Here is a 10657-nt window from a genome sequence, read left to right as displayed (position 1 = left end):
TTAGTTCCGTGCTTTGTGCTTTGACTTCTAAAGTGAGTCAACATCCAGGAACACTGAATGAGCCAAACAGTTTTTTTCTACCACTAAAGTCTTATTCTGCAATGCTTAGCTCCTCTTCTGATCTGGGTATTTCTGCTCAGAATGGAAAGTGACTTGAGACTCCAGTAGTTTGGAATTCTTGAAAACTCATGTGAACTTTTTGAGCTTAATTTTGTGGTCAGCTTCCATAGAGGCAGAACATAAGCAAAGGGTTCTTGCTATTGTGATTTTGGGGTATTTCTCATGACAATGTGAGTGACACTAGTGTGGTAGGACAAAGGTTGGAGCTAAGTAAGCATTTCAGCACAGTAGGAGCCACTGATTGAGCCTCTACCTCAACCCATGGGCTGAGTGATCACATGACTTCCCCAAATTATTGCAATCTTAGTTTCTGATTTATAATCCATGATATTCTGAACTTTGTCTCCAAGACTGATAATCATCTGCCAGTTTCTGTTGAGCCGTGATAGTTCTGCAGATGACACAGGAGCTATGCAGTGTCAGTCAACAGTGGCAGCAGGTGGCAATGAGCTCAGTGGTTATCAACATGCTACTTATGTAGTAAAATAGCACCCACTAACTTTGGCTTCGTCTTCCACAAATTTGGCCTAAATGCTACATTATGAAATTTGACATAACTATGGAATGTTGGAATTTCAGGAGTGAGGAGGGCTGTAGCTCACATCATATGAAACACTATTAACTGGCTTTGCTCAAACAGTGAAGCTGGTCATCCTGAGTCATTGAAGTTCACACAATGCACATCAGGCATGGGAAAGGACACCTCATTCACTCTTCCACCTGTTGGTTTCATCCTTGCTCTGCCATTCTGGTCACTGAAGGCCCAGATCATATACCTAGATCTTCCAGAAAACTGAAAAAAAGGTTGTTTTTCCTCAGGTTTTGTTTCAGTAGAGAGCCAAACATTTCATGGATTTATTTAGAAAACATCCTTTCACATAGCACAGTACAGAATCAGGGCCTTTGCTCAAATGTAAACTAATCGCTGTGAGGAGATTGGGGCTGTATTCTGGGGACACTGCAATGACAAACCCACCCATTCATCTACAGTTCATGAAACAGAAGATAAAGGTGACAAACTCATTAATGCACAAATCAAAACAATAATACTAATATGAATAATAATAATTAATAATAGTAGAAAGAATTTCAATAGAGTAGAAGAAGCAGCTCAGGAGGAGGAATAAAATCTAAGAAACCTAATCACATTATATTATGTGCATGTATGAATATGGCATGATAAGTCTTGCTATTGCCGATTATTATAATGCACCAATAAAAACTATGAGACACTCTTCAGGACATCTTCTGTTCTGTTGCTATTGGGTCATCTGATTTGTAGTTTGGCTTCTTTTTGACTGTTTTCATCTATACCCATGGACGAATGTAATCTTCAGGCAGCTGGGCTGGTATTGCAAAACACCATACCTGGCTGGGTTCAACAGTGGACATTTATTTCTCCAAGGACTGGGCACTGCAAATCCCAAGATGCAGGTCTCAGAAGATTCAGACCCTGGTGATGGCTTCTTCTTGTGGTTTGCACATTGCTACCTCTTTGTTGGATCTTCTCTTAGCAGAAACAGTATTTCTACTCTCTTCCTCTTATGAGGGCATGAATCTCATGGCAAAGCTCCATGACTTCATAAAATCCTAATTAATTTAACAAGCCCCAACTCCCAATTCTATCAAACATGGGAATAAATATAAATGATGAGAAAAGTACCTATTTGTTGTAAAATACATTCGTGATTAAGAAAACAAAAAAAGATTTTTTTTATCACCGCAGACAACTTAGTTTTGGTTACAAAGTTCTATGTTCATTACAGGATGTGATATTGGAACAGGGAGAGATACAACAATACTATTGTTCAGGAAAGAGATCCCAGGAATCATTGACTTGTAAATGAACAATTTATTTCTGAATTAACCTCACAGCAAAGATGAATTATTTGGTCAAAAGTACTTAAAAAATGAATATGATTCCTGTCTCCCATCAAAGGCGAAAATAAATTTCATGTAGTTTCAGTCTAATTTTCTAAAGGTAAAATTCAAAATCATTTATTGAGGAAAGTAGAAGTTTTAAAATCTAGACCTCCTGATCACAGACCATGAGGCTAAGTATTTACAAATTAAACTGTGTGGAAGCTGTGTTCTGTGGCCGTCTAGTGAATACCATCAATACCATGAAGCACAAGCAAAATTACACTCTCCTAAAAAACTAACTGCAGTATTATATGTGGAGGTGTGTTATGCATGTATAGGATGGCTACTCCAATTATATAAAGAACAATTATGAATTGCCTTTTTGAGATAGATGAGGAATTCAGTGGATATATAATGGATTCATCAAAAGATAGAAAAATAGATAATAATATGTGCAAGGAACCTGAGCCTCTTAATGTGAGAAACAAACTAATTGCCTGCATTTTGCACCCTTTAAATTAGCAAGGGAGTTTAAATATTGAAGCATAATAAAGAAAATCAGGAATTTTTATTGAGAAGTTAAATCATTGCAGAGTTCCTTTGAACTATGCAAAAATGAAGAACCACTTGATCACAACCCATAATTCCACCCACTTTTTATTTCCTTCTTTAGGCTTAGAAGAGAATGTTGCAATGACTTTATTTACAAGAGAAGAAAATATATAAAAATTTCATCACTATCAAAAAATATTCCTCAGTTTTAATGTCAGCCTAATGAGTAGAATCTTATGAATATTTGAAATAAGAGAGTAACTACTGTACCCAGGAACAGGATGTATACTGAAGTAACTTGATGAGAATAACAGGAGACAAGGAATCATTCTTCTGTTATTTAAGTTTGAATTTATACATGTGAAATGGAAGCAATTTTATGTAATGAATAATACAATTATAGCTGCCTTGGGGATACAAATGCACCAGAGGTTTATGGAAATGCCAAGTTGGTAAAGGAAAAACAACGAATACTGACTACATCAATCCACTTATGACCTGCATGGTTACCACATGTTCTTTTCTGTGTCCTCTCCCTTCTGGAATCATTGATTACCTGAGACCCACCCAGATCATCCACTTAATGCTCTTCCTCCACAGATCCCCAATAGGCAGGCACTGTTTCCGCCATGCTGCTTGACAAGGTCTGAGCATGTGGAATGGTTTGGCAAGGCCACCATTCCAGGAATTGCCACTGTCATCTCTCCTAGGAATTGGGTGATCTTTTTCGTAATCATCATATTTATAACTATGCAACTGCATATCATATTCTCTGATTTTTGGGATAAGAATTTATCCTCATGAGTCTGAAGAGGTTGGGGGAGGTTAAGGAATGCTTTAAAAAATGTACTACATCACACATACAAGTCTGAAGGTACAGAGTTTGAGGAGTTCTTCAAAAAAACTACAGTTACAGGAATTGCTTGCTCCTGTGCTGACCACATCTACCCCAGTTAATGCTTTACCAGCAAAACAGCCTGACAAACAAAACAGAGACTTGTCCCCACAGTGCAAGGACTGCCCTACTACCTTACAAGATTGGGGGAGGTTTGTGATATCCACCTAGAGGGAAACAAGTGAATAAGCAGAAGGACCCACCTCCCACAGATCCACCTCTTCCCAGTACAGGAGTGTACAATGAAATTAGTAAATGAATAATTAATATTAATGGTAAATGGACAAATGTCCAATGTTTGTCCTTCCTTCAAAGGCTTGGATGTCAAGGGCCACCCTGGAAATGTAGGACTAAAAGAGCAAAGAAACAGCACACGCAAACAACTAGAAAGATATTATCTTAAGATCAAATTGTCTTAAGATCGAAATGCCCTCATTGCATATTAACTGGTTATGAGTAGTTTATGCTGGCTTAAATCTCACATATGTACTACAATAGATAGAGGATAAATCAATGACATAAAATAATAGATAAAAGTAGGTACACTGATTGTTTTGGCAATAAAGTAATCCAATTTAGTTTTATCAGAGCTTGTTTAGGTAATATAGTAGACCTTTAAGGTTAAATCAAAACATAAGAACATGAGGCTAAAGGACAAGTGCATGTTTTGCTTAGCAGTTCAGTAAAATTAGCTTAAAAAAATAAGTCATTGTCCTGACAATAGTTCTGACACCAAAGGGGTAAACAAATCCTAGGGATGAAAAGAGGGAACTATATTTCACTGTAATATGCTTATGTGAGTAATTTTAAGTAAATAAAATAAGTTGACCTTAATGACCCACTATGTGTGAAAGTGGTACTTATTGAAAAAGCTTGTGGTAATTTCCCATACACGTGTGTCTTATTTAATCCTGCTTTACTTAATACTATAAAAGAAGAGCTAAATAAATCTGAGCAGCACTTGCTTCAAGTTGCTCCAGGTGTTCTTGTCGTTCCTTGGCACTGAGCTCCGCACATCCTTCAGGGACCCTTGCGAGTTACTGGGCTGGCTCCCAGCACCCTACTGCAAAACAGTGCCTTGTACCAATTTGTTATGTAAGTTAGTCACAAGTGACTGAGGCAGCAGCTGTATATCTGAGGGCCACAACTCAATGCACCACAGAGATGTGGTCTGCTTCACTCATGGAAAGGATACCCCTGTGGACCAATGGAAGGATACATGGGTTCCTGTCTCTGAAATCATGTCCAGATGTGACACCTGACCTCAGTTTGTTCTGCAATAACCTGGGGACCTAGAGAACCAGTCCAGGATGAGGTCCCCTCATAGAGGAGGGAATGTAGTATCACTCTCTGCTCTAGCACATTCTCTGCCATTGAGTCATTGTAATGAACCTTGTATTATCAATCAAGCTCATTAATATTAGGTTTTCTTTCCTTATTAGGACTTAAGACATCTTCACTGATGAGCTTCACTGTCCTATCACACCAATGACATCATCTAGTTGTGCAAATTACATCACCAATAAAACTGAGTGTGGTAGATGCTAGTGTCACCTTAGATGTGCATGGTTTGCCAGTACAAGGTCTCAGTGTGTATTTCTCAGGTCATGAATGCTTAATCCTTTGCTTCACAGTAGTACTACACTAGAATGTACCTCTATTGCTCCTAAACACATAAGCAGGCAAACATTATTTGTAAAACATGACAATAACTATGCTTAAATATTTTTCTGATAATCCAACCTCACATTGTCTTCTTCTGAGCAGGCAAAAATGTTTACATTGGAGTCTTCCACAGGTTCTGCATCTGTGGAAGTCAAGGCAGGAAGCATTATTTGGAGAATAGAAATTATGGGTCAAAGAACAGAGAGCAGAAGAAAAACAAAGTTAGGTTCCAGCCAAGGTAAAATGCACCTAATCATTACTTGGTCATTGTAGTGTACTATGGTGGAAGAAGGTTAAAGTACTCTGGTTCACAAAGAAAGTCATCAATTAAATATTCTTTATGAACCCAAATTCAAACCATGAAACATTATAGTAAAGATGCTGTCCTACTAATGTGTTTCCTCGAGGCTTCTTTTGTATCTCTGTTCCTCAGGCTGTAAATAAAGGGGTTCAGCATTTGAGGAACCACAGAGTACATCACTGAAGCCACTGCAGTCTTCCTGGGGGAGTCAGAGACTTCATTGCTAATGTACACCCCAAAAGCTGCCCCATAGAACAAGGAGACAACAGATAGGTGAGACCCACAGGTGGAAAAGGCTTTGTGCTTTCCTTCAGGTGATGGCATTCTCACGACAGAGGACACAATGTGAGTATAAGAGAAAATGATCCCAGAGAGAGGAAGACCACCGAATATGCAAGCTGCAATATATATAAGGATGTTATCAATGAGGGTGTCAGAACAGGAGAGCTTAATCATCTAAGCAAGTTCACAGAAGAAGTGAGGGATCTCCAGGTCTGTGCAGAAGGACAACCGCAGTAGCATCAGACTGTGCAGCAGGGCATCCACAATAATGATGCACAAAGAGAAGAGAATCATAAGAACACAGAGGTGCAGATTGATGATGACTGAGTACCTGAGTGGGTGGCAGATGGCCACATAACGGTCGTAAGCCATCGCTGCTAGGAGGAAGTTTCCATTCCAACAAAAACCAGGGCAAAGTAGACCTGGGTGAGGCAGCTTGTGTAACTGATGGTTTTACTTTGTCTTTGATGTTCACCAGCATCTTGGGGACTGTGATGGTGCTTAAAGTTATGTCAAGTAAAAGACAGGTTGGAGAGAAAGAAATACATAGGGGTGTGGAGGTGGGAGTCAGAGCTGATGACGAGGATGATGAGCAGGTTGCCCAGGACAGTGACCAGGTACATGGACAGGAACATTCCAAAGACAATGGGCTGCAATGCTGGATCGTCCTGTCAGGCCAAGTAGTAGGAATTCTGAAACTGCTGTTTGGTTTCTGGGCTCCATGTTGTTGGTGAATCTCAAGGAAAAGGTGGGGTGAAAAATAATTATACATATGAACAGCATTAGCAACATTATTTGGGAAGATGATAGCAATGCAAATTCTTGATCCCTCCATTGGACTCACTGCTGATAAACCCTGTGGATGAAGACTGGCATTCTAAGTTTCAAAAAGCCCCCTGGGTGGCTTTGATATGTGCTGAATTCTGAGAACCATTTATTAGAAAATAAGCTGTATCATTAATACTGTGAACCCAAATGAATGTTCAAACATCTTCCTCTGCTACTTTCTCCTTCTTCCCTGTCCACTCACTTCTTTCTCTCACCTCATTTATTGAAATGTTTGTTTTACTGAACACCAACAGTTGCATCTACTGAGTTAGGTGCTGAGAATAAAGCAATGTGTAAGACATGACTTTTCATATAGAATTAGTCTGTACCTTCAAGGAAACAGTAAGACAGGCATGACCATGTTACATCTGTCCTCTTGAGCCAGGGTTCACCTACTTTGCTTTTCTCGGAATCCTATTGGTATCATCTGATTCTCTTGCCAAACTGCTGCTGTGTTAGTCCACACTGCCACCTCATTCTACCCATGAAGACCCTTAAGTAAGGGGACGTCATACTGGGATGTGGGGTATGTGATGAGTGCTTGGCTAAGACCAGGTCATCTGACTGCAGGGTTGACTCTCCACTAAGCTCTGCTAATGACTGAAGAGCACAGGAAAAGCATTCCGAAATAAGCACTCATATCTCATAATCTACCATTGTAATTTTAACATTTCTTCCTGTGAAAAGCCTCCTTCAAGGATTGGCCACCTGTACCATTAGTCATGTCTATGGCTAGCATCCATCCAGGTGGGCAGAAGACTGCCTTTATACCTGAAGCTCAGAAGACTCGCCCATGGAATTGCAGGTCCTCTCCTTTGCAAATAATTCTATGAGAATTTAGACACGTCTCTTCATGAGATTCCTGGTCTCTTTCTAATTTTTTTTTTTTTTTTTAAGGTAAAACACCAGAATGAAAGAAAGCTTGAAGTTCATCGACTCCTAAGAAAAGCAGTAAGACTACATACAACTTGTTGTTCTTTGGAAAACAGAGACCAGATAACACAGACTTATATTTATTAGGTCCTTTTAGGAGAATCAGGTTGCTGAATCAGGTTTAGGATAAAGAGAAATGCTGTTGTGGAAAGTTGGTCATGTAGAAGCAGGAAACCAATCTTCTTTTGTGTTACATTTGGGATGAAATGAATAACAACTGAAATGAATTGAACAATAATGGATTTAGATACATGAATCACACCTAACTTCACTTGCAGTGCTTTAACTAAGGGACTGCCTGGTACCTGGTTGACTTCAAGAGAAAGGATGCTCAGTGCCTCATATGGGTATTGGTGATGGATGGTGCATACTCAGGAAGTGCAGACAGATTGAGTCAGCAGGTCCTGATCAAGAAGGATCACATCTCTAGGAGGAGGTTCCTGTGCTGCTTCTCCACTGGGGCAGGGCTGTGGGGTGCGGTGGCCACAAGCTGACTCCATGCAGTCTCTGTACCCCTGGGGCTCAATATCCAAAGCGCCTTGTTAGATAACAATTTTACTGCCCTGCTGATCCCTGGGGTGCATAACCTTAAAGACCAAAGAAATCAGAAGACAGGCTTTTAGACTGGCAGGTCCCCTGACCCCAAATCCAGGAGCAGATCACCCAATTCTCTCCACTATTCTCCTCTCCTCCACTTATGGTACCTTGCCTGCAAGACCTGTGAGGTTTCTTGTAAACCCCAAATATCCATTTACCAACAAAGAAAAATGGAGCTGTTTCATATCAAGGAGCCTGATTCTCTTTTAGGTGTGAAAACAGAGCTTGTGCAGGTGGGTATTACAATCTGATTACAAACACAACCAAGAGGTTATAATCAAACAAATACTCAGAGGTATCTCTTCAATGTCATTAATGATTCCTGATCTTGATTTTTATATTCAATATGTTGTCCAGAATATTCCAATCTAGTTTTTTGGTCACTGATATTTGTAGTAAGTACAGACAAGCATGTTTTTTATGGACATTTTGTAAAATCTTTTCCAATTGCATTACAAAGTATATTTTATCACATTAATTGACTGAGTGAAATTATGCAGGAGAAGAGTCAGAAAACCTGACCGAGGAGTAGAGACCTGACTGGGGACCGTGAGGACAACTGCAGCCCTGTCAGAGGGGACTCAGACAGATTTAAGGAAACATTGGTGGAGAATTGGGGAGAGGAAATATAAGGACCAGCTTTGGGAATGTTTTTATAAATGGAGAAGAGAATGAGGCTGTAGCTGGAGCAGGATGAGTGGTCTAGAGGCCACTTCCATTTTATTAAGGCAGTGCGATATAGAATTACATTGAGGACATCAGACCTCACAGGTGACCTACACCTCCATCTGCTGTGACCTCTAAGTACCACATTAGGATCATTGAAGTGTCACCAAGACTCCTTCACTCGATTGACAATGTCCACCTGAAAAGGCAGACAGGCCATATTTAGCTCTCAGTGTCTCCACTGCTCTGACCACATAGGTCCTACCTACCAAGTGGCAGCACAGAAGGACCCACAATCTGGACCAGCACACGTGATTCCTCAAACCTTAGGGTCATGAATATTATTATTATTACCAGGGATTGAAGCCAGGGACATTTACCTAGTGAGACATAGCCCCAGCCTATTTGAATTTTAATTTTGACAGGGATTCTCTCAGTCTTGAGGCCTCGATAAGTTGCTGAGACTGGCTTTGAACTTGTGATCCTCCTACCTCATTCTCCCAGTGCTGGGATTACAGGTGGGTGCCAGTGCACCTGGGCATGAGTATTACTTGAGGAGGCATTCATTTTAGTATTTTTTAAGATTCACCTGTATTGTTGAGTGATATGTTGCCTACATTTTTTTCAAAGAGAGGAATGAGAGAAAAATAACATGAAGGATTTGAGCCACTTGCAAAAACAACAGCAATTGTTATATTACTTAACCTGATACCTGAGAGGGAAAGCACCACCTCTCCATACAAGTGCCTCTGCAGCTGGTGAGGAGAGCATTGAAGGAGTTTGCAAGAGGGGAAATGGACACCTGGACACTCAACACCTCTTAGTTGAGGTGTTTTAAATATTGAAGCTCATTATACAGCAGGGGTTTACTTGTTGAGAGTGCAATCCTTGTGCTGCAAGGCCATTGGCATGATTGATTTAGGACTTGAGACTTTGAGAATGTCTTCTTCTTTCCCAACCTGATGCTGACTGCTCCCTCATCCTGAGATTTCCTGGTGGTGTGGTCTTCTGCATCCACCTTTCTGTTCATGTCTGTCCTGAGGGACTTTCTCACAGGGACACACCTTTGCATATACAATTCTTGTCTTTTCTCCTTCGGTAGCTTTAGAGTCACAATGACCTTTACACACAGTGTCAGGAATACCAACACACTTCAACTCAAAAAAAAACATAGATGTAGAAGACATTTCGTCTGTAGTATTTAGTGATAATTGTATACATAGATATTGTTATAACTAGTTTTTTCACAGTTACACATGATTCAAATGTATTCATGTGAGTCACAGGTACAGTTTTAAGTAACTATAACCTAATGCTATAATTTGTACTTATAATAATAACAAAAATAGAAGAGGTGACACTAAATAGACAATAGAATTTCACTATTAATTTTCATTCAAAGTATATCAGATAATTTATGATTTTATACATACACATATAAACACATTAAGACACAAATACACACACATGGAACATCCTAGACCCAAATTTTGGGTCTCTGTTATCAATTTGGTGCAGAAAATTGCCAAGTATCAGAAAGCCATTAACCCAGGGTGCAAAGAACCCTTGTGATTGTGACTAAAAACAAATGACTTGTTTGTTACCACACTAACATTACTTTTATCTGGGCACCGTGGCTCATGGTGGCACAGGCCTGTAATCCCACTGGTTTGAAAGAATGAGGCAGGAGAATCTAAGTTCAAAGCCAGCCTCAGCAATTAGTGAGACCCAAAGCAAATTATTTAGAGTCAGGGTCTCTAAAGAAAAAGAATAAAAGGGCTGGGGATATGACTAGTGATGAGCACCTATGGGTTTAATCCCAATACCAAAAATTAAATAAGAAAAATAAAATTAGTTTTATCAGACTGAGGTGCACAGTAATAAAGAGCTGTGAAATTAGGAAGAAGAAAATACAATCCTATTACAAAAGTGTAAGGAAACATATTAACATAAAT

General features: G+C 39.6%; 1 pseudogene across 1 annotated transcript; it reads right to left on the bottom strand.

Annotated features, from left to right (window-relative positions):
• Positions 1 to 5462: 5462 nt before the first annotated feature.
• LOC306646131 (olfactory receptor 7G2-like) lies at positions 5463 to 6401 on the bottom strand (annotated as a pseudogene). Its single transcript has one exon. The product of its transcript is annotated as an olfactory receptor 7G2-like (transcript).
• Positions 6402 to 10657: the final 4256 nt, after the last annotated feature.

This window comes from Sciurus vulgaris (assembly GCF_902686455.1).
Source record: "Sciurus vulgaris genome assembly, chromosome: 16".
Lineage (NCBI taxonomy): Eukaryota > Metazoa > Chordata > Mammalia > Rodentia > Sciuridae > Sciurus > Sciurus vulgaris.
This window is presented reverse-complemented; position numbering and strand designations above follow the sequence as displayed.